The sequence below is a fragment of the Callorhinus ursinus genome, unplaced genomic scaffold, assembly GCF_003265705.2.
Source record: "Callorhinus ursinus isolate GAN/ISIS: 27379988/994484 unplaced genomic scaffold, GSC_fseal_2.0 scaffold27, whole genome shotgun sequence".
Taxonomy (NCBI): domain Eukaryota; kingdom Metazoa; phylum Chordata; class Mammalia; order Carnivora; family Otariidae; genus Callorhinus; species Callorhinus ursinus.
In genome coordinates this window covers 20,405,387-20,433,007 of record NW_027397089.1, presented here as the reverse complement: position 1 = coordinate 20,433,007, position 27,621 = coordinate 20,405,387, and the positions used below count along the sequence as shown (strand labels likewise).

At 42.5% G+C, this 27,621-nt stretch overlaps 2 protein-coding genes across 2 annotated transcripts in view; both read left to right on the top strand.

Moving 5' to 3' along the window:
• DDX47 (DEAD-box helicase 47) overlaps positions 1-27,621 on the top strand; it is an 80,944-nt gene that overhangs the window by 674 nt on the left and 52,649 nt on the right. The window lies entirely within an intron of this gene.
• Positions 1-27,621, top strand: part of APOLD1 (apolipoprotein L domain containing 1) — a 48,956-nt gene that overhangs the window by 662 nt on the left and 20,673 nt on the right. The gene's annotated exons all lie outside the window — the stretch shown is intronic.

Genomic DNA, 27,621 nt, shown 5'->3' with positions numbered 1-27,621 from the left:
GATTTTAACCAGACGCCCAGCCCAGCCTTCAGCCCAGCCTTCAGTCTTAACAGTTCCTAACTTCCCCAGCCATGTTTTAGTTCTTAACTCCTCCAATCCTTCCTAACCCAACTAAGCCTTTACTTGCTCAACCTAACTAAGCTCCTTGGACCACCATAAACCAACCTACCTGTGCCTTTAGTAAGGAATTTGTCTGAGTTAAGAAAGCCCCCAGATGGACTGGCTAGCCTTAGGAAGCAGTGAGTTCATCATTCCTGAAGTGTGAATCAGGTACTAGTGTGGATGACTCCTTGATAGGGACATTGTAGACAAGAGACATATATCAAGTGAGTGTGAGGACTAGATACCTCCAAAGTCTGTTCTAGACCCTGGAGATACTGTATTTCCAATCTTGAACTTTATGGATATCCAGTAAATTAAGCAATTTTCCTTGGTCTTTACCATTTTCTAGAGTTGTACTGTCCAGTGTGGTAGCCAGAAGCCGTTATGTGGCTGTTGAGCATTTGAATGTGGCTAATCCAAATTGAGATGTGCTGTAACTGTGAAATACACACCAGGTTTTCAAGAATTAGTGTGAAAAAGAATGTTAAATACCTCATAAGTAAGTTTTATATTGATTACATATTGAAGTGATCATATTTTTGATATATGGATTAAATAAAAAATATTAAATTTCATCTGTTTCTTTTTACTTTTTTAGTGTGGTTAAATGGACAATTTTAAGTTGCATATGTGACTCCCATGATATTTCTATTGGACATTGCTGTTCTAGACCAACACCTATGATAACTTGAAGCACTATCTTTTTTTTTTTTTTTAAGATTTTATTTATTTGACAGAGAGAGACACAGCGAGAGAGGGAACACAAGCAGGGGGAGTGGGAGAGGGAGAAGCAGGCCTCCCGCAGAGCGGGGAGCCCAAGGCGGGGCTCGATCCCAGGACCCTGGGACCATGACCTGAGCCGAAGGCAGAGGCTTAACAACTGAGCCACCTAGGTGCCCCTTGAAGCACTATCTTTGAGAGTGGAAACTAGTAATACTGAGGAGTAAGTAACTTCTTGCTGCCATCCGAACAAACTCAGCCTCTGGAAACTTAAAAAAAAATTCTGCCAACACCTAACACCTACTGTTTCATCCTTTAGCACTTAGTATTGGGTTTGAGCCCAGACTATGGAAATACAGTACAGATATGTCTGATAAATCAGACTTGATAACAGCTTTCCACATTATGTAAATAGACTGAGGAGTCCAATATGTTAGGAATGACTCTGAAAAACAATTTAGACCCCAAACAAGTGTCCACAGGTAACTTTTCTCTGTAGTGGACAGGAAGGCGGGGGGCAGAAGGGGCCGTGTTCTCACTCTGTGGATGGATCTCTAACGGAAGACTTGCACAAATGAAAATGTGCGCCATACTCTTGGATAGAAACACTCAACATGATAAAGATGGCAATTAAATTTATACTTTTATACTAAATTCTGGTAAATTCTGATTATCCTATTCCATTCCATTGTTCTATCAGTTTATGCAATCAGGACTATATTATTTTAATTACTGCAAATTTAGAATCATGTCTTAATTTCTGGTAGCACTAATCCTCCATACCCAACCAGTCCCTTTACTCTTCTTTTTTTCAGAATTTTCCTGGCTGCTTTTGCTTGGCTTTTTTTCCCATTTAGATTTAAAATGAATTTGTCTAGTTGGAAATATATTTCCTATAGGCATTAAAAAAAATGGAGTGGGATTCTTATCTCATATGTTATACCAGTATCAACCCCTGGAGGATTAAAGAGTGAAGTGTAAAAAAAATGAAATTATAGACATACCAGAAGAAACTTCAGAGGATTTTTAAAAAACATAATCTGAGAGTTGGGAAGGTCTTTCTAGATATGAAACAAAGCAGAACTATTAAATATAATATTGTTAAATTTAATGACATAAAAACAAAAATGTTCTGCATGGCAAAAGCTATCAGCAAAGTCAGAGACAATGACATGGGGGTGATAGTTGTACAACCATGTGAATATATTGGGGCGCCTGGGTGGCTCAGTTGGTTGAGCGACTGCCTTCGGCTCAGGTCATGATCCTGGAGTCCTGGGATCGAGTCCCACATCGGGCTCCCTGCTCAGCAGGAAGTCTGCTTCTCCCTCTGACCCTTTCCCCTCTCATGCTCTCTCTCTATCTCATTCTCTCTAATAAATAAATAAAATCTTTAAAAAAAAATAAAAAAAAAACAATGTGAATATATTTAATGCCGCTGAGCTGTACAATTAAAAAATGGTTAAAGTGATAAATTATATGTTAAACCCTAATAATACATACCTACATGCCTACATACTTAGATACATTCATATGTATACACAAATATACCATATATATATATACACACACATACACACACACATACATACACACTACTGGAAAAATTTTAAAGTTTTCCATGTTCTGTCTAAAAGAATCTCACACACAGTGTTGTGGATCCCATCCTTTGTGAGACACTGGTTTCATTTCAGGCTCAAATCAGACTGTTTGTGTTTGAGTCCCAGTCACCTAATTCATTGCCTGTAAGAGCTTTTGCAAGTTAGTTCAACTTTTAAAGTTTCTATTTTTTGGCTGCATAATGAGGATGCATTTAGCTCCCTCATAGGGTTATTAACTTGTTCAGTGGGATATTGTATTGCAGTACTTAGCACAGTACCTGTTATTTAATAAATACTAATCGTTATATATATTTAAAACAATATAACATCCAGTTCATATTTTGGATTCTCAAGTAACCAACCACAATCAGCACTATATTAACCTTGTAAATATGTTTCTCGGTTTTAATTACTGCTATTATTACCCTTAAGAAGAATAATTTTTATTGGGCATTTAATAAACAGTATATTGCAAAAAATGGTTAAAATGGTAAATTTTATGTTATGTATATTTAACGCAGTTTTTAAAAAATTATTTATTTGAGAGAGCACAATCAGGGGGAGCGGCAGAGGGAGAGGGAGAAGCAGATTCCCCGCTAAGTAGGGAGCCCGATGCGGGGCTGGATCCCAGTTCCCTGGGATCAGCACCTGAGCCAAAGGCAGACGCTTAACCAACTGAGCCACCCAGGTGCCACTATTTAACACAGTTTTTAAACAAAGCTTAAATAAGGCATTTGTTGAGTTTAGGGCCATTTCTAATTATCTCAGAAAGGACCTGGTATAGATTTGTTTGTCGTACTGAATCAATAACACGCACACACAAACAAATAGAATGGCAAACTGGGAAAAACTTCCACAACCCATATATTAAAGGACTAATTTCCCTGATAAATATAGAATTTCTACAGATCAATGAAAAAAAAAAGCAAACCAACAGAAAAATAAGCAAAGGCTATGAATGGAATTTTCAGAAAAGGAAATACAAAAGGCTCTTAAAATATGAAAACATGCTCAACTGTAGTTTAAAACTATGGGGCTATAAGTTGTATACAGAACACATAAGTTAAGGCAAATACAGTCACAATTAGCATTACTCAGCTACAAAGGTGGCCATTATCCTTTCTTGATAGTTTAACCTTTGCTTCCCTCCTTTCTATCCTGAAAGGCTGAGTGATCCCCCCCCTCCCCTCCAAGCTTCATTGGTGACCAGAGAAGCAAAGAGTTTGCATGTGTGGAAGCTGTGACTGCCTTTCAAATTCAGTGTCAAATTCCTCTCATCCAAACTGGCTAGTCTTCGACTTAGTGCCACCTTTTTTGCCCATAGAGATTCCCCCAATCAGCCTCTTAAAGTGAGTCCAGCCACCTTTCTTGACACATCTCATCGATTCCCGCTTGTAATTCCTATACATCAGCTGATAATCTGAGCCTCTCCCAAGTCACCACTTTATCCTGGCTTTTCCAAGTTCTCTATTCTCTTAAAAGCTTCAAGCAGAATTTATTATATGATAAGCACAACGTATCAATTCAGTAGACAAACTGTATTATGGACTAAATGGCATTAGGGTATAGGATTATAGGCAGCTATGTGGGAAAAATGTGAAAGCTCTCCTACAAACACACATATGCACACATTGCATTCTATATTATAGACTGTGGTTTACTTTTTAACAATTCCTTTTCTACAAATTTACTTTTGGGAAATAATCAGATATATTTACCAGAATGATCTTTATGAAGTTATATATTTGATTATAAAAAGAAACAAAAAAGTAAATAACCAAACAACTCCTTAGGCATGGGAATATGGGATTGATTATTTGAACCAACTATAGTATATACAAGAATGACACAGATTGCAGCCATTAAAACACCACGGGTTGCTTTATCTATATTCATAGGAAAAGTTGTCAATACTAAAGCAGGTACAGAGCACTGTTTATGGTATGACCCCATTTTTGTAAAACAAAAATTATTATTATTTACTCATTTAAGAAAAAGATTTTATTTATTTATTTGACAGAGAGAGAGAGAGAGAGAGAACAAGCAGGGGGAGCCAGAGAGGGAGAAACAGGCTCCCTGCTGAATAGGGAGCTCGATCCCAAGGGCTTGATCCCAGGACCCTGGGATCTGACCTGAGCCTAAGGCGGACACTTAACCGACTGAGCCACCCAGGCGCTCCCCTTGTAAAAAATTTTTAACAAGAAACAACCACAAAGATATTTCAAATTTGAAAACTGATTATCCTTATAATTCTTGAATGCAGAATAAGTTTCTCTTCATTTCTCACATTCTCTTTTCTCAGACAGCAGAGAACAAGCATTTCTATAATTCATTTCTCCTCTGTTTTTCTTTCTATTTAGTTTCAGATATCATTAAATTCTTAACAAGCCATGAAAATTGAGCCTATTCCCCATCTTTTTGGCACAAGGGATCCTGTGGGTAACATTATCCCAAACCTTACATTCCTTGATCTTTGGCATTTGGCACACCCAGGGATTCTGCCCAGAATTCAACAGATTAACTCCCTGTCTTAGTTTTATTATTTAGGACATAGTGCTGGGGAGATTGTTTTAAATTTCTAGTTAGCAGGCCAGTCTTGAACTGTCACGCTCCATGGGACTGACTTGGGGCAAATCTTAGAATCTCAGAATACCAGGTGTGGGAGATCACTGCATCCAGTGCCCATTTTATAGACAAAAATATTCTAGTCCTTGACTTTCTGTAAAGTGGGGAGGTTAAACAAGATGATTTATAGGTTCCTTCTGGCTTACAATTCCGTGATTTCTCTTTCCTACTCAGAATCACGTAGTCCATCCCCGTGGATCAGGTTATTTTCCAGGGAAGCTAGATTCCTGACTTCTGGCTAAAAACCATATATTCTCAGGAGTCGAAGATGATCATACAATAGTGTAGACTGAACAGTGAACATTTATTATCTTACTAGAAAAAAGCATGTGGTAACTTAGTGGTTGTTTAGTGGTTCCAAACGCTGCGTCATTGTTGCATGCGTACTCGGCAAGCCCCTGCTAAGGGCCGGGCTCTGTGTCTTCACTGAGACACACAGGAGTATCGCCCCCTTCAGGCTATTGGAGGAGATGGGCAGGGAATCACAGCCATACTTACTAGATGGAATTTACTTGAGTGTTCGGAAGGGTCAGAGTGATGAAGGCATCTCGAAGCTTCTGTTTTGTGCTCCAACAGTTTGGGCGCCATGCAAAGGTGTCTAGCTGAGGGAGCAAAGCAAGGAGGGGCTGAAATCCAAACTCTTTCCCCAAGCCTGCCTGTGTTTGCCAAAGAGAAACAAGCCTTTAAAAATCCAGCCCTCCACGAAGGGCCTTCTGTAGTTTGCCGAAAGTCCCCTGTGTTGTAGCGGCTGCCCTGTAGGATGCTGTAAGAGTTTGAAATGGGGTGCCTAACCTGGTGGTGGTGGTGGTGAGGAAGTCTCTCCTAAGAAAATGACCTTCAACTGAGATCTGGAGACTGAGCAGGAGTTAAGCCCTCTAAGCGAGGAGGGGAGGGAGAGTGACCCAGGCTGAGCTGGTCCAAGTCCCCAAGTCAGGGACGGATTTTGAGGAAGTGAAAGAAGGTGCTTGTGGCTGGGATGTCATGAACAGGGACAGTGAGAATGCGAACTCTGATGGAGCCGTGGGGAAGCCCAGACGTGACGGGCTTTTTAAGCCGCATTAGGAATTCTGGACTTGACTTTAGGAGAAATGGGAAAAGCCATTTCTTCTTAAGCCATTACTTAAGTGAGTAACTTGTGCAGGTTCAATGAGACTTGATTATTTCCCCCTTTTATCTAAGTCTAGTCAAAGCCCTTAGTCTTGATCAGGATCATTTCCATAGGATGTGGGCAAGAATGGTTAGGCCGGCAACTTTATGTTTCTTTGTGATGCTGTTTGACATACACAACAGAAAACATGTTTTCAAACTCTGGTTTCAGTAAATGAAGGGGATATGGAGTCTTTGGACCATCAGGGCAGATACTGGCCACAACCAATAAATTGCAGGTTCAGTGGGGGGCCCTCACCTCCACCCCACAAGCCCCACTGCCTGGCGTCCTCTGTTGAGGGATGGAAGCTGAAGGTGTGCATCGCACCACTTGGGCTCTACCCGCTAGCGGTTCAGCTTGCCTTCTCTTCTCATTGCCATGGTGAGGCGCTTGCCTCTTGTTTTAGGGGCCAACCCCTGGTTGTGCCCTTTGCAGGGACAGTGGGTGTGAATCTTCCAAGCAGGCAAACAGCTTAGGGGTGAATACTGCATCGTTTTTTCTTCAAATAACTCAATCAACATTTTTTGTCTTCCATTTTTACTGGGCGACTGGCTGGAATGTTTACAGATACTTTGGCCAAAGGATTCACTATTTATTTGGTTTTGGAGGGAGACTTCAGAGGAGGGATGAGAGAAATGGGCAACCCATGGAGTTCTTCTTCTTCTTTTTTTTTTTTAAACAAACCCTGAAGATTAGGAAAAGAGAGACCTCTGCTGGCTAACCTGGGATAATGCCCTGCCCTTGGTCTGTGACTCCAGGAGAAGCTGTCCCTTTAGTGGGTGCAGGTGTTCACACATTCCCGGCTCGCTGTTCATCTCCTCAGCTATCAACTCAGGTGCTTTTGGAGCGAATCTATGCGAATCTTTACTTCCCAGGCCTGGTCCCGGTTACTTCTGTTCCAGTCTCTAGGAAGAGTGTCAGTCTCTTCATATTTCTCGAAAACCAAAGCTTTAAATAGCAGCACTGGCGAAAACCCAGGCCTGAAACTGCTCCTGCATCTTCTCTTTGTTTCCTTTCTCTTTTCTGCCCTTCACCTCCCCGCTTCCCCTCTGCCAGGAAAACAAAATCAAACAAATTTTCCCTCAAAAGGGAGCTAGTGCTGATGGAAAGGGAGAGGGAGGAAATTGCCGCTTATCTGTAGCCTATCCTCCACTGAATGTGGCGGCAGGGGGCCCAGGGTTGGGGTGATATGCCTGAGCAGAGCTGTGAGCCCTGTGGAGGGTGCCCGAGGACTCGGTCAGTGGGAGAGCCGCTGATCCTCTGGAGGGTAGAGGGTGCTTGTGTGGGAGGAGGGAGGAGGAGGTCTCCTTGAGCCCTTTGGTTTGTTGCAATGAGGACCATGATGAGTGCGCTTCCTTTAGGACACCCACGCTGTCCTTGCTCTGGGATGTGCGGAAGATGGTTTGTACTTTGACTTTCTGCTCTTCCTCCCTGGTTGCCTGTCCATCACCCCCTCTTCTAAGGCCTCCCCTCCTTCATACTGCACACAGACGACCCTGGGGCCAATTACTGCAGCCACCTGGCAGCTACTCTAAGCAGCCCCGGGCAGCTTTCCCTCCCTCCCCACACTTACCTCTTCTGTTTGCACTTTGTTAGTGCAGTAACAAACCACTTGACTCACACGTAAATTACGAAGCGATGTTCCCAGACCTTCTACCCTTCTCTGAAATGCCTATTGATGTTGGCATTCCTGGACTGCTAGGTAGTCTTGAGTATTTTTCATGTATGTTTTAAGTTTGTGTATGTTGGAAGTTGCCTTATCCTTATTTTAACTCTCTCTGATTCCTCGGCATCGTACAGTGCCTTGGACTGGAAACATAGTCCCTTAACCCAACAGAATAAATCTCTAACTCTGGCAAAGCCAGGTACTGTGGAAAGCCAATTATATAGATATTTGAAAGCAGGGTGTCCTTTTCAGAGTTTCAGATTATACCGTATAGTTTCTAATATGGTGCCCTGGGTATCCTGTTGACATTTGCTAGTTTTTAGTGATCAATCGTCCAACTGCAGAACTTATTCATTCATGGATCTGGCGGTTGCTGAAGGAGTGCCCATAAGGTATGGTGCACTGCGTTAGGCCCCTGAAGGCATTTAAAAAAAAATGGACATCTGCCTGTCCGTTTCTGGCTGCCTGGAAGGGGGATAAGACGGATGCAACCTGAGGAGGCACCCTTTGTTTCTGAGGATAGAAGGTGCATTGTAGAGCACAAAGATGCAGGAACTATAGGGGATGCCACACCAGCTCTGCACCGCTTATCTCCAGAATTCCCTTAAAGAAAAGAAAAATACACTTTTATCTTGTTTAAGCCACTATTATTTCTGGTCTCTGTTACTAGCTGCCAAATGCAAATCTTAACTGATAGAGAGAAGTCCTTGAGGATTTTTGAGCAAGGGACTGGTTTCTGATTGGTAGCTATGCAAGAGATAGAATCCGGGAGGGGGGGGGTGTGTGTTCCGGGGCATATAGAGATAAAGTGGGCTTGGCAGGTGGGGATGGATGGGGGGGCGAGGCTTTGAATGAGGAGAATACACATCTCACACGGGGTCATTGATTTTGTTTCTTTTCCCCCAGGACACCTCTGCTAAACTCCTAATATACAGTGGTTACTTAAATATGTAGTTACAGAGTGACTTGCATTGTGCTTTTGTCAGGTGGCCTGAAAGCTAGGGAGATTGAGAAGATGGGTATTCTTTGTGTCTTAAAAAGGAGCAGGCACAAACTGGCACGGGAAAAGAGTATCAGTGTTACAGTCAAGTGAAGTTACTATGTTTGCTGAACTGCTGCGGACATTTTCAAGGAAAGGAACTTTTGTTACATGGGTCGGTCTAATCAAGATACATTTGAAATGTATCCTCTCCTGGAAAGCAACTGTAAATAATATTTAAAAAATATATCTTGGAGTAACTTGCAGGGTAAAGATACATTTCATATGCTAAAAAAATTCTAAAAGGGGGAAAATCTACTTTATTAACTTACTCTCAGCTTCCCATCTTCCTAGTGCACTTTTCCTCTTGAGGTTGGGCAGGTAATTTCACACCTCTTAGATTAGAAGACCTTTCATTCTTGTTTAAAGGGGCTAGAAACATATGATAGTGGGGCTATGGTCTAGCATAGTTTTCCTGTGAACTAGATGTGCTGACTTAATATCTGGGTCTCTCTGCTTCCTTAAAAATTGGTTGACAATCCCAAAGTTCCTTCCAAGCCTGGCTCAAACAGGTAATTGGAAACCTACTACAAATTTGAAGGTCCCTTAAGGAATTGGCCTTCAGCCTTTCTCCCCCTGCGCATAGAAAGGCAGATGTGCTCAGTATTACCTGAAAATTCTTGCTCCTTAATTATGTCTCCCCACGCTTGCCCTCACTTGGAAAAAATACATTTGAGTGCAAGCAACTGGGGGCTCCTGGTTGGCTCAGTTGGTTAAGTGTCCCACTCTTAATCTCAGCTCAGATCTTGTTCTCAGGGTCGTGACTTCTAGCCTACTTTAAAAAAAAAAAAAAGAATGCAAGTAACTTAGTATTAGTTGTACCAGGACTACCTGTTGCAAACTTCTATAATTTCCTACCAGCTCAATTTTAATAGCATATATGATTGTCCCTCGTTTACAACGGGAAGAAACAGAAAAAAAAAATGATTCCAAATATTAGGTTTTGATTTATACCTCCCTGAAGTGCCTGGGTTGAATCCCCAGTGGTCTGATAAGCAGATGTTCTCTCCCTACAGTTAAATAGATTAATAACATGAACCAGCATTTCTGGAGCACTCAGGCATGCCCAGCCACTTATCTACATTATTTCTTTTAATCCTAATGAAAATTCTGAGCACTAGCTGTATCGACGAGGAAACTGAACCTTGGAACTCTTGCTCACAGTCACATTAAGCAGCTGAACAAGGGCCCAAATTTAGGTCTCACTGACTCTTCGCGTGGGTTTAGAGGCCGTCCTGTTATTCTTGTAAATAATCTCGATGAGAACAGGGCCAACTGGCTCAGTGTGACACTCGATCCCAAATCATTCTTTTACTTTCTGCCAGATTGGAAGACTGTCTAGTGATTGAATATTTCTGGCCAACAATATCTTGCCATTTATGGAAAAATGATACCTCCTAATCTTTAATAATTGTTTCATTAAGAACAAAAACAAAGCGCCTGCTAAACTTTGGAATGACTGCAGGAAAATCTCAGTACTTCTTGCACCTTCCTCTTTGTCTCTCCTGGGGCAAGATGGAAAGAACACTATCACTTTCCAAAGTTGCTTTAGGAAGAAGACAAACAGAGGATGCTACTGAGTTATGATTAGTAGACACTTTCTGTGGCAGGCTAAGACTAGCACAGGACATTTTAGGGTCAGGAAACCCCTTCTTAAGGGATAAGGCCATTTTGTGTTACCATAAGCTTGGAGGGCCTAAGGAAGGAGTTTTTTAAAAATAGGAGCTTGTCTCAGAACCTCCTTTTGCTTTTTAGCTCCATAGAGATTCTGGTGTTTCCCCAAGGCTGCCTTGTAAGTTAGGGAAGAAGACCCGATCCTCTCTTTGCTAAACGTGTTCGTGTTAGGTTTCCTAACTCCTACTTCACTGGCCTGGGAGGGGGTACCCAGCTTGCTTTGGGGGAGGTGTAGCAGGTAAGAGCCAAGTGATGTTTGCTAATTTGTTTATTTAGTGAGGGGGGCTCACTAAAAAGGTCATTTCCTTTGTGTGGCTAAAGAGCTCCTCGGACGTTTTCTCATTTATCTGGGGTTTAGGTCCTATTTTGAAGGTAATTTTGTAAAGAACAGTTAAGGCTCAGGTCTTCTTTTCAACCTGGCAGGCCCTGGAAAGGCCAGTTGCTTCTTGGATGGGAATACACCCTCGCCTGGGTGGGGGAGTGGGGTGGGTGGGCAGAGGCAGAGCTGATTACTTGAAATCTAAGGCAGCCTTCCTCAGTGGGCCACGGCAATGTCTCCGCGAGCTGGGCCACGGCAGACTTGTAGGTGGGGTCATAATCTTCGTATAGGATGCCTAGCTTATGAGGGAAACTAATAACCTCCCCACAAGGTTTGTTTTTTTTTTAAGATTTTATTTATTTATTTGACAGAGAGAGACACAGCGAGAGAAGGAACACAAGCAGGGGGAGTGGGAGAGGGAGAAGCAGGCTTCCCACTGAGCAGGGAGCCTGAATTGGGGCTCGATCCCAGGACCCTGGGATCACGACCTGAGCCGAAGGCAGTGGCTCAACCAACTGAGCCACCCAGGCGCCCCTCCCCACAAGGTTGTTATCATGAGCCACTGAAATGAGGTATCTGAAAGTGCTTTATAATTATAGGGGCACCTGGGTGGCTTAGTCGTTAACCGTCTGCCTTCGGCTCAGGTCATGATCCCAGGGTCCTGGGGTCGAGCCCCGCATTGGGCTCCCTGCTCCGCGGGAAGCCTGCTTCTCCCTCTCCCAGGCCCCCTGCTTGTGTTCCCTCTCTCACTGTGTATGTGTCTCTCTCTCTGTGAAATAAATAAATAAAATCTCTAAAAAAAAGAAATAAATACATTATTATCATGTGGGAAAATGGTGGCCAATGCAAGTGCTACAAAATATCAACTATTATTAATAGGCGTGCAATTCAATATTAGGCCCACTTGGAGAAAGCTGATTTATCCACACATGGGGCAACATCCTCTCCCTACATGTTTGCTGATACTCCTCAGCATCCATTCCCTTCACTCCCCGCTCTCTCCAGTTTGCATCGTATATTCATATAAATGCATTCTTCCATTCAGCTTTAGCAGCTGGAGCATGCATTTGGTTTCCTTAGTCGTTCTGTTCTGTGTGAAGCGAACATTGACTACACATGATTCTTTACTTCGGGAAAACTGAGGACAATTCAAAGCCAAGGGCATGTTGGAACATTAGATAATCTGTTGTCACATGGCCCATGCTTGGAATAATAGGTATGTTTTCTTCAGGGCTGGTGTCTTAGACCTGATTCCTAGGGCCAGTGCCTCATTACTAAGCACAATATTTCTTAATTAATCAAATGAGAACCCGGCCATGTTGGTATGATGTAACTGCTTTAGTGCGTGGCATAATTTCTTCTCTGGTTATCTGACTGAATCATCAGGATAGCTAAAATTACTGTATGAACTATGGCTCTCACACCTGGTATGAGGAAGAATTACCTAATGCAGCTTTGAGGATGCTCCTTTGTACAAAGTTCAGGAAGATATCTATCTGGGAAGGAGTTCTGTATCAGTTTTCTTTTTTCTTTTTTTTTCTGTATCAGTTTTCTTTTTGCCAATAGAAATGTATTGAGCACCTACTATATATGCTAAGCATTAGGTATAAAAAAAAATCATCCCTGCTCTCAAGCCCTTAAGGAGCTCAGAGGTGTGTGTGTGTGTGTGAGTGAGATCACAGTACAATGAATTATGTATTAACGATGAGATAGGTTTGAACAACCTTCTGTGAGTGTACAGTGGGAGAGGGCAACGCTGGGAAGGCTTTGTGGAGCAGATGTTATGTTAACTGTTGAAGTATAAATAGGAATTTGCTGGGCCCAAACCCAACAAATGAGAGTAGAAGAAGAGAGCCATTCATTTGGCTGAACAGAATCTATAAAGGCACCGAGGCGTGGAAGAACATGATGGGGACATATGATGTCTAGTCTGGTATTGCTAAGCTTGGGGAATTATGATGTTGGAGTCTGGTGTTAGTAATGCATGGATGCATGGCTCACAGAATTAGACATTCTGTGGATCTGCTCCTGAGGTTGCCCTGTGGCTATGGTAATCATCTGCCACAATCTGCTTTTTGTAGGCCAAGATTATGTTCCCTCTACTTCATGGTGTGGAGTTCTGGAGGATCAGTAGAACTTTTATTAAGCAATTCTCTTTGGGGACATGGACATGAGTGAAGCTCTGAACCCTGAGTTGACTACCAGTTGCCTATTGCTACTAAATGAGAAATACTCAAGAGAGTAGGTTCCACGATAAAACTACCCTATGTCATTTGAATTACCTGTTCTGGTAAATAATGCTAGATTTCAAGAGCCACACCAACTCCTTTTACCTAGACTAGGATCAAGCTTCAGTGGTTTCCTCTGTCTCTTTTCAACTGTGCTTCGATCTATTTCCTACCAACTGCCTAAAACAGAGACTTCCCCCCAAGTGAAAGCAGCTCCTGGACCATCTTACTCTGGGTTTGAAAGGATGCACAGAAGGGAGAAGTGTGAGAAGTGACAGGTCTAAGATAGGCGAAGCCGTGATGGATTGAGTCATGTGGAAAGAACAGCCAGAGGAGTCTCACGGCTCCCAGGTGTGGTCTTACTTCAGTATCGTTGTTGTGTTCAATCATTGGCTGGAGGCAGCCTTGGGAAGCATGGCCCTCAGCACAGAGTCAGGCGTGGGTTTCAGGTGACTGGCTTGTGGACTCCCCGGTGGCCTCGCTGAACTTTCTTGAGAACCCCACTCTGATCCAAGACACTTTCACTCAGCCTTCCTTCCTTCCCGCTTTCCTTCACTCAAGGTCAGAGATGCATCATGGTTGGACAGCTTCCCCAACTTCTCTTGGCTCCTCCTCACTTCCGCTACAGATGTTTCCCCTAGTAAATTTCTTGCATGTCTAATTCCATCTTGGTGGCTGCCTCTTGGAGGACCCGGAATAATACTGCACGGAAGGGGCAAAGGGATGCTGTTTTCAGTTCTATATTCTTCACTACGGAGATTCGCCAGTAGGAAAATGTAGGACTGAGATCAAAAGAAACATTTAAAAAGAAAAGAAAGAGCAAAAAGCGTGTCAATAAGTCAAGAGAAAGCTGTTTGAAAGGATTAAGGTTAGATAAAATAGAGATGATAGGGAATGAGATACAAGAAGATAAAATGGTTTAAAAATATTTGAACAAGCATGACGCCGAGGAGGGTATAATCAAAATGGGACGTCCTGTGGTGACACGCCAGCCCCCTAAGGCCTGTTCGTGGGTGGAGCCTTTGCTTGTCTCTGGTCGAGTCTCAGTTATGGGCTTCCCCTTTAGCTTACTAGCTAACTCTTGTATAATAAAACTCCTCTTTCAAAGTGTCAATTCAGTAACTAAAATTGTCCAGTTTTTTTTTTTTAAAGATTTTATTTATTTGACAGAAAGAGACACAGCGAGAGAGGGAACACAAGCAGGGGGAGTGGGAGAGGGAGAAGCAGGCTTCCCACCGAGCAGGGAGCCCGATGTGGGGCTCGATCCCAGGACCCCGGGATCATGACCTGAGCCGAAGGCAGACGCTTAACGACTGAGCCACCCAGGCGCCCCTAAAATTGTCCAGTTTGACGTTTAATCAAAACTCCATCTTCATCCAGGTGAAAACCTTTTCTTCTTACCTACTGACAGGGACAAGAAGGATCCTATGGCCTCTTAAATTCTAGACAAAACTGGTACTCGTCTCTTCTGCTTCATTCTATTTGCCAAAGCAAGTCACGTGGCCAATTCCAAAGACTAAAATTCAAGGAAATAGACTTTTTCCTGAGTGACAACACGTGTAAATTACATGGTAAAGTGTGTGGATAGAGGGAGGAGCAAAAGTTAGGGCCAGTACTTCAATCTTCCATAGTACCGAGGGGAGAAAGTCTCCAATTGGCTCCATCCCTTGACCATCATTCCCTGAGGCCAGGGTGAGGACATGGTAGTATGATTGGCAACTACAATAGGACCATGCGCATGAAGTGAGGAAGAAGAGCTTTTTCCCCAAAAGAAGGAGATGCTGACCTGGGAAGAAAGGAGTACTGGAAACAAGATAAGCAACATCCGCTACCGTGCCGTGGCTTGTTAGTCCTTATGATTGCTCTTTCACACAGGTCCTACTAAGATCCTCTTTTCACAGCTGAGAAAATCGAAGTTAAGAGAGGTTATATAACTTGCTCAAAATGATACATCTTGAGTGATGGAACTTTTTGGATTAAAAAAATAGAGGTACTGAGGCATAGCTGGCTCAGTCGGTAGAGCATGTGACTCTTGATCTTGGGGTTCTGAGTTCACACCCCACATTGAGTGTAGAGATTACTAAAAAAAAAAAAAAAAAAAAAAAAAAAAGAGGCGCTTGGCTGGCTCTGTTGGTTAAGTGTCTGTCTTCGGCTCAGGTCATGATCCTGGGCCCTGGGATGGAGCCCTGTGTTGGTCTCCCTGCTCAGCAGGGAGTCTGCTTCTCCCTCTGACCCTCCCCCCTCTCATGCTCTCTCTTTCTATCTCATTCTCTCTCTCAAATAAATAAATAAAATCTTTAAAAAAAAAGATTCTCGACCTATACCTTTCACCTTATGCAAAAATGGATATATGCAAAAACCACACAATGGATCATAGACCTAAATGTAAAATATAAAACTATAAAGCTTCTAGAAGAAAACATAGAAGAGATGTTTGTGAACTTGGATGAGGGTAAGATTTCTTAGATATGACACCAAAAGCATGATCCATGAAAGAAAAAAATTGTAAATTGGACTTCATCAAAATTAACAATTTTGCTGTGTGAAAGTCACTGTTAAGAGAATGAAAAGACAAACCATCGACTAGGAGAAATAGTTGCGAATCACATATCTGTATACAGAATATATAAGAATTTTCAAGGGGTGCCTGGGTGACTCAGTTGTTAAGCGTCTGCCTTCGGCTCGGGTCATAATCCCAGGGTCCTGGGATCGAGCCCCGCGTCAGGCTCCCTGCTCGGCGGGAAGCCTGCTTCTCCCTCTCCCACTCCCCCTGCTTGTGTTCCCTCTCTCACTGTGTCTCTCTCTGTCAAATAAATAAATAAAATCTTAAAAAAATTTTTTTCCAAAACTTATCAGTGAGAAAACCACCCAGTTAAAAATGGACAAAAGATTTTTTTATTCTATATATGAATTATATATATACACACTTATTTATTTATTTATTTTAAAGATTTTATTTATTTATTTGACCGAGAGAGAGACACACACAGCGAGAGAGGGAACACAAGCAGGGGGAGTGGGAGAGGGAGAAGCAGACTCCCTGCTCAGCAGGGAGCCCGATGCAGGGCTCGATCCAAGGACCGTGGGATCATGACCGGAGCCGAAGGCAGATGCTTAATGACTGAGCCACCCAGGTGCCCCCAATATATATCCTTTTTGAAAAATATATTTTATTTACTTATTTTAGAGAGTGAGCAAGCAAGCAAACGGGGAGGAGCAGAGGGAGAGGACAAGCAGACTCTGTGCTGAGCACGGAGCCCAATGTGGGGCTTGACCCCACAACCCTGAGATCATGACCTGGGCTGAAAAAAAAAAAAAAAAAGTCAGTCACTTAACCGAACCAACCAGGCGTCTCTCTTTCTCTTTCTTTCTTTCTCTCTTTCTCTCTCTCTCTCTGTCTATATATATATATCCTTTAAATAATACTTTATTTTTATAATCTGAATTTTCTGCATCATATAGGAATTAAGGGGAAAATTGTTAAAATTTCACATAGTTGAGCAGTTTTAGAGGCTGCTTTTGTTATTTATCACATTACAAGGTAAAAATATAGGATATATAGATTTTCTGCCTTTCTGATACTTATTATATTTTTTAATCTAAGCAGTCCAAAAAAATAATCAACATGGACTTAGTGGAAAAAAATGGTTCTTTTGTCCTGCCATTAAATTTTTACTATTACAAAGTTATTTTTATGTCATTTATTATTTGATATAATTTTAAAAATTGTGTTTTATGTTTTAAAAATCTTTATTTTAATTCCAGTATAGTTGACATACAGTGTTATATTAGTTTCAGGTGTACAATATGGTGATTGTTCTATACATTACTTAGTGCTCATCATGATAAGTACCTCACCTATTTGACCCATTGTCCCATCTACCTCCCCTCTGGTAAACATCAGTTCTTTATAGTTAAGAGTCTATTTTTTGGTTAGACTTTTTTTATTTGTTTTGTTTCTTAAACTCCACATATGAATATTTGTCTTTCTCTGACTGACTTATTTATTTCACTTAGCATCATACTCTCTAGATCCACCCATGTTGTTTCAAATGGCAAGATTTCATTCTTTGTTATGGGTGAGTAATATATCTATATGGTATATATATCACCTCTTTATCCACTCATCTAACAGTGGACACTTGGACTGCTTCCCTATCTTGGCTGTTGTAAATAATACCGTGATAAGCATAGGGAAGTGGAGGTTTTTGATGGAATTATGTTTGCTAATTTGCTGACCTTCAAATAGGGAGATTATTTTGGATTATCTAAATGGACCCAATGTCATAAGGGTCCTGCAAAGTGGAAGAGGAGAGCAGAAGACATCAGAATGACAGGAGGAGAGGACTCAGCCTGCCCTTGCTGGCTTTGAAGATGGAGGAAGGGACCATGAACCAAGGAACACATAGCCTCTAGAAGCTGGCAGAGACAAGCAAAAGGATTCTCCCCTAGAGGTTCCAGAAAGGAATGTAGCCCTGCCAGCACCTTGCTGCTGCCTGGTGAGGCTCCTGTCAGACCTCTAGCCCATAGTACCCTAAGGTATTAAGTTTGTGTCATTTCAAGCCACTAAATGTGTGGTAACTTGTTACAGCAGCAATAGAAACTAATACATAAGGAGAATGTATTATTGGTAAGTGTGAGGGGAACATATTAATATTAACCAGGTTTCCTGGTTCTTCATCCCTCGACTGTAGGCAAGTGATCTATTTGTCTGCTTTCGGAATCAGTCTCATTGCCACTGGGATCAGTTCTGATCCTGGCAGTAAACTTATGGGCTATTTATTGAGTATTTATTTATTGAGTATAAGATTGAGTATTAAACTGCACTCCTGGGACGCCTGGGTGGCTCAGTCGGTTAAGCGTCTGCCTTTGGCTCAGGTCATGATCCCGGGGTCCTGGGACTGAGTCCTGAGTTGGGCTCCCTGCTCAGTGGGGAGTCAGCTTCTCCCTCTCCCTCTGCCCTTCCCCCTGCTCGTGCTCTCTCTCTCTCTTTTTAAAGATTTTATTTATTTATTTGACACAGAGAGATAGCGAGAGCGAGAGAGAGAGAGCACAAGCAGGGGGAGTGGCAGACAGAGGGAGAAGCAGACTCCCCACCGAGCAAGGAGCCCGAAGCGGGACTTGATCCCGGGACCCTGGGATCATGACCTGAGCTGAAGGTAGACGCTTAACTGACTGATCCACCCAGGTGCCCCAATAAATAACATCTTAAAAAACAAAACAAAACTGCACTCCTGTCTGCACCAGTGTTCCTGAAAACACTTTCCCAGCTCCTGGCCTCCTCTTGCACAGGTGATTTGGCCTCATTCTGAACCCAGTGTCATGTGGTATCTGCCCCCGCCTCGAGATCCATGTTCCTGATCTGCTTTTCCTCCACCAGATAGCCCTACAAACTTGTGCCTGCCTACACCCCACGCTTGCTTCACCGTGATGTAACTTTTCTTCCCTCTGCTTCTTGCCTGCTTGCAATTTTGTTTTCTGCCTGTGTGCCAGGGGGAAAAAATCTATCATGACGATGGCAGTGCCTCCCCTCTTGTCCGCAGGAAGGCCGAACGCTTTGTGTGCTCAGTTCTCTCCAGAGGGCTTGTGGAATTAAGCAGGGTGACTGGCAGTGAAGAAAATGAAAATGCTGAGAAAAGACCAAATTGCTCTCCCCACCGCAGGCTGAGGGTGATCCTTGAAAGAAAAGTTTATGAGAAGTTGAAGAGGCAGAAGAGATGGATGAGCTATAGGCTATCGAGTTTCTGAAGAAAGAGAAACTCGATGCGTATTTAAAAGGAAGGTTTCCTGTATGCCGTGTACGGTATTATTGTCTTTGCTTCCCTAAGAAGCACTCAGTAAATGCGGGCTCTGAGGGAGCTTGGATGCGGTTAAGCGCTGAGGCTGGCTTTAAGGCAAGGGCGGGATGACCCCAAACAGCCCAAGTAGTTGCAGGTGGAAAGAGTGAGGCCGGGGAAGGAGGTGGTTTTCCCAGCGGCAGGCCTTTCATTTGGCGGGTGTATGCTCAGTCCTCGGGGATTCTTCAGAAAGCCTCCAGGAAGAAGCTACACCTCAGAGCAGTCCAGGAAGGAGAGACACAGCGGGCATTTACCTGCCTGCCCCCTCTTGTCCCCATTTCCCTTGGCCAAGGTTTCCCCCGACCGGGAGCTAAATCCCCTGAACTGCCAGGCGCTGTGGTCTGGCCACTCTGGGACTCCCTTGGAAAATCAAGTTCACACATTGCCCCATGGCCATTTCATTGCAGTCTGGAAGTGGGAAGTGACTCGCGTGGGTGGGGCACTGACTGACTGAAAGAATGAAGAGGTAGTGGAGGAAGTCTGGCAAAGGCTGAAAGCATTTGTCCCTGGAACGGAGCTTTTATTTAAATCTTGCTCCAAATGGTGAATTGTGGTTTTGTTTGTTTGTTTGTTTGTTTTTTAAATTTTTTTTTAGAGAGAGAGAGAGGGAGGGAGGGAAAGAATCATAAGCAGGCTCCATGCCCAGCACAGAGCCTGACTTGGGGTTCCATTTCGTGACCTTGAGGTCACGACCTGAGCCGAAATCGAGTCGGACACTTAACCAACTGAGTTACCCAGGTGTCCCAATGATTTGTATTTTTAAGTGCAAAGCTAATAAATGTATGAACTGATGTGTTTTCTTTTTTTTTAAAGATTTCATTTATTTATTTGAGAGAGAGAGAGAATGAGAGATAGAGAGCACGAGAGGGAAGAGGGTCAGAGGGAGAAGCAAATTCCCTGCTCAGCAGGGAGCCCGATGCGGGACTCGATCCCGGGACTCCAGGATCATGACTTGAGCAGAAGGCAGTCGCCTAACCAACTGAGCCACCCAGGCGCCCTGAACTGATGTGTTTTCATAAAGACATACAAAAAACTGGGGAAACATTCTCTAATGCTAATTGATAATACCCCCAAAAAACTTATCTTTAGAAATCCAGATAATGAGGCACCTGGGTAGCCCAGCTGGTTAAGCATCCAACTCTTGGTTTCAGCTCAGGTCTGATCTCAGGGTCGTGGGATCGAGCCTTGCGTTGGGCTCCATGCTGAGCAAGGAGTCCGCTTGGGTTTCTCTCTCTTCTTCTGCCCTTCTCCTACCCCTCTCAAATAAATAAATCTTAAAAAAAAAAAAAGAATTCCAGATTATAACCATAGCACCATAGTCCTACCTGGTGGAAACTACTATCATTTTGGTTTAAAAAAAAAATCAAGGGGCGCCTGGGTGGCTCAGTTGGTTAGGTGGCTGCCTTCGGCTCAGGTCATGATCCCAGGGTCCTGCATCGGGCTCCCTGCTCGGTGGGAGGCCTGCTTCTCCCTTTCCCTCTGCCTGCCACTCTCTACCTACTTGTGCTATCTCTCTGTCAAATAAAAAAATCTTAAAAATAAATAAATAAAAATTTAAAAAAATCAAGTTTACTTGATTACTCAAGTAATACATATAATATTTTTACTAGTTAAAAAAAAATTTTTAAGCAAAAATCACCCTTCCAAGTGAAGGCAGTTGCTTTAGGCTTTTCTCTGCTCTTTTCTTAACTCAGCTCTGAACTGAAAAAGGACATGATTGAATTGGCAAATTTGGGGAAAATAAAGTGGGCACGCCCAGTTCGTTCGCGTCCACTCTCCTCCTTGGAATGTAGCGAGCACGAGGTCCGCTCTAGGGGCAGCCTGACGCCCCCACCCACAGGGAGGCAAGTCTGCTTTGGACTAGAACTGTTGGCTCTCTCTCCAGCTTGGTGTTGGGAAGCTCTTTTGACTCAATCCAGCTTTATCAGGAACTAAGTAATACTTTGGCCTTCTTCGTCCACTCCTTTATCTTAATTCTTCGTTTGTTTTGAACTCAGCAAAGGAGGCCGGGTGGTGTTTATTGGGTTCTGCTTCAGTGTTCCCACACTTCGTATGTTGGCCAGAAAATGGGTGTGTGAGAAATAAGGTGCACAATTAGGGAGAAGCCAATGAATACCCGTGGAGTGACGGAGGCCCCTGGAGTGGCAAGGGCTTGGCCTTGGCCCTGGGGTCTTGTTCTTTAGTGTGCGTGCAGGACATTTCGATCTTGGCAGTTTGTGTAGGCTTCTATTGAGCCAGGTAGATTTTTATGGTGGTGCAGTTGGCTCTTAACAGTGGGGGCCTGGGAAAAAAGGCCTTGGAAAAGCCACTCAGAAGCTGTAAGAGGGCCTTGGCAAGGGCACAGGGGCCATAGAGAAGGACTTAGCAGGGGCCAGCAAGCTGAAGAGGCCTTAATAAGCAGTTCAAGCCGAGGCAAGGATTCAATTATATAAAGTCTTTTCATATACTGCCCTTTTAGATATTAAAGGAGGAGAGAAGTATTTGCTGTTTCTAAACTGTGGGGGCAGCTGGGTTCTCTTTGGACCACAGAGCACTAGTGAGAGACAAGTTTTCAGTGTGTTAGTACCAGGTCTGGGTGGCTAATATGAACAAACAGCCCCAATTTTAATTCCTCTTTTATGTTGCTTTGAACTATCGTCAAGGGCAAAAGTGGATGGACCAAGTTTGCATTTATGTGGCTCAAGAATCCCTCCTTCTACTTGTCCTCAAGGTTGCTAGACCCCGGTTATTTAAATATGATGGAAAAATCCTCCCCAGGTGATGGTTTTCAAAGGCCTAAGGAATTCCACAGAAAAGTGTGGTGGAAAAAGCCGCTGCAGCACAGGAATAAAAATGCTTCCTGGTGATCACGGGAGCTCTGTTCCCAGACGGAATTCACCTTCACTGCAGCAGTACGGTGCAGGCACCTAAAAGTCAAAAGGGCCATGGAAATGAAAAGGTTTTGACTATCTGGGTGGGAAAGAACAGCTCTGCAAATAAGGTCTAATGACTGAAGGGTTTGCCACTGCACATTTCTGCTTCCTGGTTGTGGTACATGCAAGGCACCATTGTACAGAAATTAACCTGTAGGGCGCCTGGGTGGCTCAGTCGTTAAGCGTCTGCCTTCGGCTCAGGTCATGACCCCAGGGTCCTGGGATCAAGCCCCGCATTGGGCTCCCTGCTCAACGGGAAGCCTGCTTCTCCCTCTCCCACTCGCCCTGCTTGTGTTCCTGCTCTCGCTGTGTCTCTCTGTCAAATAAATAAAATAAAATGTTTAAAAAAAAAAGAAGGAAATTAACCTGTAGCTAGTAAATTTCTCCTAACTGGTTTTAATTCACAGTGTAGGGATTCTGGACTCTTGGTCTCAATCAACTGGCTTCTTGGTGAGGCTGCTGTCCCTGCAACAGTCTTTGGCAACCCCAAATACTGGTTCTGGGTATTTTGCTTGAGATACCTGCCAACAAAATCGGCTTTTCTGGCTATGGTATGTGTACGGCTGGTGCTATGATCATTTTGCATCTTCTACTAAATCTATCAACTCTGGGAAAAAGCACATTACAGACTTGCTGGTGTAACTGTTGTTTTCTAATTTGGAGGCCCTGTCGGAGTTGCCCTCATTCCATTGAGATCCAGCTTTAGCTGTAGTTGCTAAAGATCCCTGACTCAACCCAGACATTTGAAATCCCCTCCAGCTGAGACAAAAAAGTTGGGAGAGATGAATTTTGGACCTTAATTTCTTTGATTTTTAACACTCAAAACAAGATAGTTTTATTCTGAACCATACTTTGTTCTTTGAACTTTCATGTCTCATGATTTGGATTTTCATTCCTTGGACCTTAGTTTCTACCTAGACATTTGATCAAGGGAAGAGGTTTATGTTTAAAAAACGCCCCCCCAACATTTTGGCATTTTGTTATTGAGGTTTTGTTGTGCATATTAATATTGGAATAGTGTAGTTTTGTCATTTAATCTCCATCCTGAACCTCTGATATGCTCTGCTGACAACATGGATAGGCATGATAAAAATGGGTGAAAGAAAAAGGAAAATTTCAGCCTTGGATACAAAATGGCATTGGACTATTTAATGAATGCATTCTAGGGAACTATTTTGGAACCTTTTGTGAGTGAAATCTCTTTCCCATCACTGTTCCTGGGAGGAGACAAAGTCGGTCGATATAAGAGGGAAGGGTAGTTTCGTTGAAGATGGGGCAGGACTGTTCTGATAGCCTGCTGGGATCCTCTCTTAAGGATGTCAAATACACCTCTGGTTGACAGAGATTTAATGTCTACACCAGTGGTTTAAGAGAACAAAAATTGAGGGAATGTTAGTGGGGGAATGATTCTTTTTTTTTTTTTTTAAAGATTTTGTTTATTTATCTGACCGAGAGGGAGAGAGAGCACAAGTAGGGGGAGCCGCGGACGGAAACGGAGAAGCAGACTCCCCAGAGCAGGGAGCTTGATGCAGGACTCGATCCCAGGAACCTGGGATCTTGACCTGAGCTGAAGACAGATGCTTAATGACTGAGCCACTCAGGCGCCCCAGTGGGGGAATAATTCTTAACCAACTTTTGATCTTACCTCCGGTCATAGGCTGAGTGGTTCCCCAAACACGTCCACGTCCTAATCCCTGGACCCTGTGAATATGGTACATTATTATCAAGGACTTCACAGATGTGAGTTAAGATCCCGAGGTGGGAAGGTTATCCTGGATTATCTGGTTGGCCTGATGTGACCACAAGGGTCCTTGTAAGAGGCACACAGGAGAAGAGTCAGAGAGGAAGGGGATGTGATGACAAAACCAGAGATGGGAATGATGAGCTTCGGCGACAGAGGAAGGAGACGTAAGCCAAAAACCCAGGCAGCCACAAGTAACAAACAGACAAACAACGATGACAACAAAAACAAAAAACCTGCCAGCCCCTTGACTTTACCTCAGTGAAATGGATTTTGGATTTCTGACCTCCAGAACTACTAGAGAATAAACTTGTGTTGTTTTAAGTCACCAGGTTGTAATTTGTTACCGTGGCAACAGGAAATGGATGCACCTTCCACACCATAAGGAACTTGACTCAGGAGATCTCCTGTGTTCTTGGAGAGGGTGATGTAATCTGATGGGTAACTTCTGGAATAATAAAGGGAGCACGATTGGCTTAGTTTCATTCTTCCTCTCTGGGAGCCAGGCAGCCCAACAAAGCACTAGCTCTCCCTCTTGCAGGGCAGGGCTACCCCAGGTGCACTTGGGGCTGTTGGATTTGGCTGGTTAAGTCTGGATAATTCTGTGGTTCAGTATGAGTAAGCTCATTTGCCTTTCATGCTAAGCTACATTCTCCAGTGGCTTTTTATTAGAAAAGGTGATATTTTGGTTCTTATCGACCACCTCTTTGATTATTTCTCTCTTGCGGATAATTCAAGCATGGTAAAAGGTAAAAGCTTGAAGATAATGGATTGAACAAAAATGATGCAACCTTCTCTTCCAGCTCCAAATTTCTATAAGGAATGGAAAAGGTAGATGAAGAAAACCACAACTGCCTGGAAAACAAGAGGGGAAACTTTCCAGGGACCAGCAGTAATGACAAAAATGCCTGCATGACATAGGACCAGGTGAAGAAGATCTACCATAGCTAAAACTAGAACAGTGGGTTTTTACTGCAAAATATAGGAAAGACACCCTGAATGCTCATTGTCCCAAAGTGATTGATAGACGCAAGGAGCAGGAAAATGTTCAAAGTCCAAATAAATTGACCGATTCAGGTACCACAGCAGGAATGTCTAGATGGTTTGATCCTTCCTCACCACCCCTTCAGCCAGATGATAGCAATGGTGGTGTCTATCTGCCATGGGAAGAAAAATGGCGAGGAGGGTGACAGTAAGAAAGATAAGGCAGGACCCCACCTTCAGGGTCTGGCGATATCTGGGAAGAATGAACACTAACCCCCAAGGTATACACCACTGGTTATATCAAAACAGGCTAAGAAAAGCGAAGCAATGTAGGTCTAACAGGCAATGTCTTCTACAGAGATGAGCGAAAAATGAAGAATGTCAAACTTGAAAGAAGGCCATCGTGAAAGAGAGAGAGGAAAGGATGGTCACACTTCCATCTGAGAAAATGGAGTTAGTAGAACAAGAGGATTAGGGCTTTACAATAAGTTATGATTTGTGCCGTGAAAGAAATGTGAAGACTTAATACACCCAAGTATTGATACACTAGAGATTATGGGATCTGATTTTGAAATAATAAAGGGGCTAAATGAAGTTTGCTGAAAAACAAGTTAATGAACTAGAAACCAGAGCTATAAAATGCTCACTATAATCAAGATAGGTGAACGATCCAGAATTCTGATTTTTATCTAATAAGTGTTTCAGGGGCACCTGGGTGGCTCACTCAGTTAAGCGGCTGACTTTTAGTTTCAGGTCATGATCTCATGTTCCTGGGATCGAGCTCCGCATCAGGCTCCGTGCTCAGTGGGGAGTCTGCTTTGGGATTCTCTCTCTCCCTCTGCCCCTCCCCCCTGCTTGCCAACGTGCTCTCTCTCTCAAATAAATAAATAAATAAATAATAAATCCTTTTTTTTTTTTTTAGAAAAAAGAGTTCCAGAGAGGAAGAATATAGAGTAGGAAGAGAGGCAGAACATTTTAATAAGTCATTCAAAGGAGGCTTGCCTCCTCAGATTGAAAGCACCTACAAATAGTATGAAATTTATGAACGGAAGAGATAAGGAAAAAAGCCTTAAAATCTTCCAGACAAAACAAATAGAATGCCTGCAAAGGAGGGAGAGATTCAAACCGACATCAGATTTCTCATCAACAGCACTGTATTAAAAAGGAAAGAAGAATAAAAAGGAATATCAAATAACAAATAAGATGATCAACCTTATATTAAGATTCATAAAATGCAAATAAAAACATACCGTGATACAATTTTTTAGCCAGCTTGGCAAAAATAAATATAACTATGATACCAATTGTTGGTGAGGGCATAGAGCCATAGGACCCCTTCTGTACCACTAGAAGGAAGGTAACTGGTATGTCCACTTTGGAGAACAATTTGGTAATGTCTGGAAGAGTTACAAATGCATATAACCTAAGGCCTAGGATTCCACTCTGAGGCATTCATTCTAGAGAAAATCTTGCCACAGGGAGTCAACAAGACTCGGACAAGAATGTTCGGAGCAATATTGTTAAAATAGAAAATTTGGAAACATGCATTAGAAAATGTATTAGAAAAATGAGTAGGTAACTTGGATTCTATTTATAAAAAGATTACTATGAATGAATCTGATTAGATTATGATTAAGCTTGAGCTTCACATGCAGCATAGGGCTGAGTTTCGCAAATGTCATGTTGAATGACAGAAGCAAATTGTCAAAAAAAATACATTCAGTAAGATACCATTTATATAAAATTTCAAACAACCAAAAGAATGCCATGTATTGATTCAGGATACATACACAGAAGTTAGAGCCTAACGAAATGCATGGGATGATAAGCACCAGATGCAGGACAGTGTTTGCCACTGGAGGAAAAGGAGGGTGTCATCACTAAGGAAACAACAGATCAAAAGAAGTAACTATAGAAGATTGGAAACAGACAATTAAAATCTTAAACATAATGAAACATACATATCCCATATATGTTTGGTATATATATTCAACAGGTAGAGAAATAGCATTTTCTTCAATTCACATAAAACACATACAAAAATTGAGCATGTAATAGGCCAGTTTCCCAACCTGTATACTATGTGGGTCCTTTATACCAGGGCCAGAGGTTTGGGGATTGTAGCCTGACTCCTACCAGCATCCTAGTCTGGGGCTTTAAATTCCTTTTGCCCCCAGGAGACATGCAAATATCATTTTCTATATGTAATACGACACCAAAAGATTTGGGAAGTAGATGCTTGGCCATAAAGAAAAGCGCAATAAGTTTCAGGCTGCATGCAATGATTACAATATAATAAAATTAGAAACAGGATAAACAGAACCATCCTCAAATCTATATACTTAAAAAATTAAGAATAAAAAGAGACATTTAAATAACTCTTGTATTAAAGGGAAAGTCCAAATAGAAGTAACAAATTATTTAGAACGGAACAAAAAAGAACATTATATATTAAGACCCATGGAATGGGACCAAAGAAGGAAATCTGTAGTTTAATTTATCTATTTTAATTTAATTTATTTATTTTAAGTAATCTCTCCACCCAGTGTGAGGCTCAAACTCATGACCCCGAGATCAAGAGTCACATACTTCACCACCAACTGAACCAGCCAAGTGCCCTGGAAATCTGTAGTTTTAAATGCACTTTTTGGAAAATAAGAAAGACAGAAAATAAGTGCCTAGGCTTTTAACCCAATGAGCTAGATGTGTAACAAACCCAAAGAAAGGAAAGGAAAGGAAATAATAAAGGTAAAATGGGAAACTAGGGAACATAAGTCTTACATTTTTTTAAAGACTTTTTTTTTAAGTAATTTCTACACCCAACCTGGGACTTGAATTTACAGCCCCGACTTCAAGTCACATGCTCCACCAACTGAGCCAGCCAGCGGCCTCCATGTTTTATTTTTATTTGTTAACTCTGGCAACCCTAAAATTAATGAAAATAGAAAATGAAGGTAGGTTTTTTTTTGGGGGGGGGAACAAGCAATAAGATAAACTTTTAGAAAGTTTAATAAAAAAAAGAGAAGATA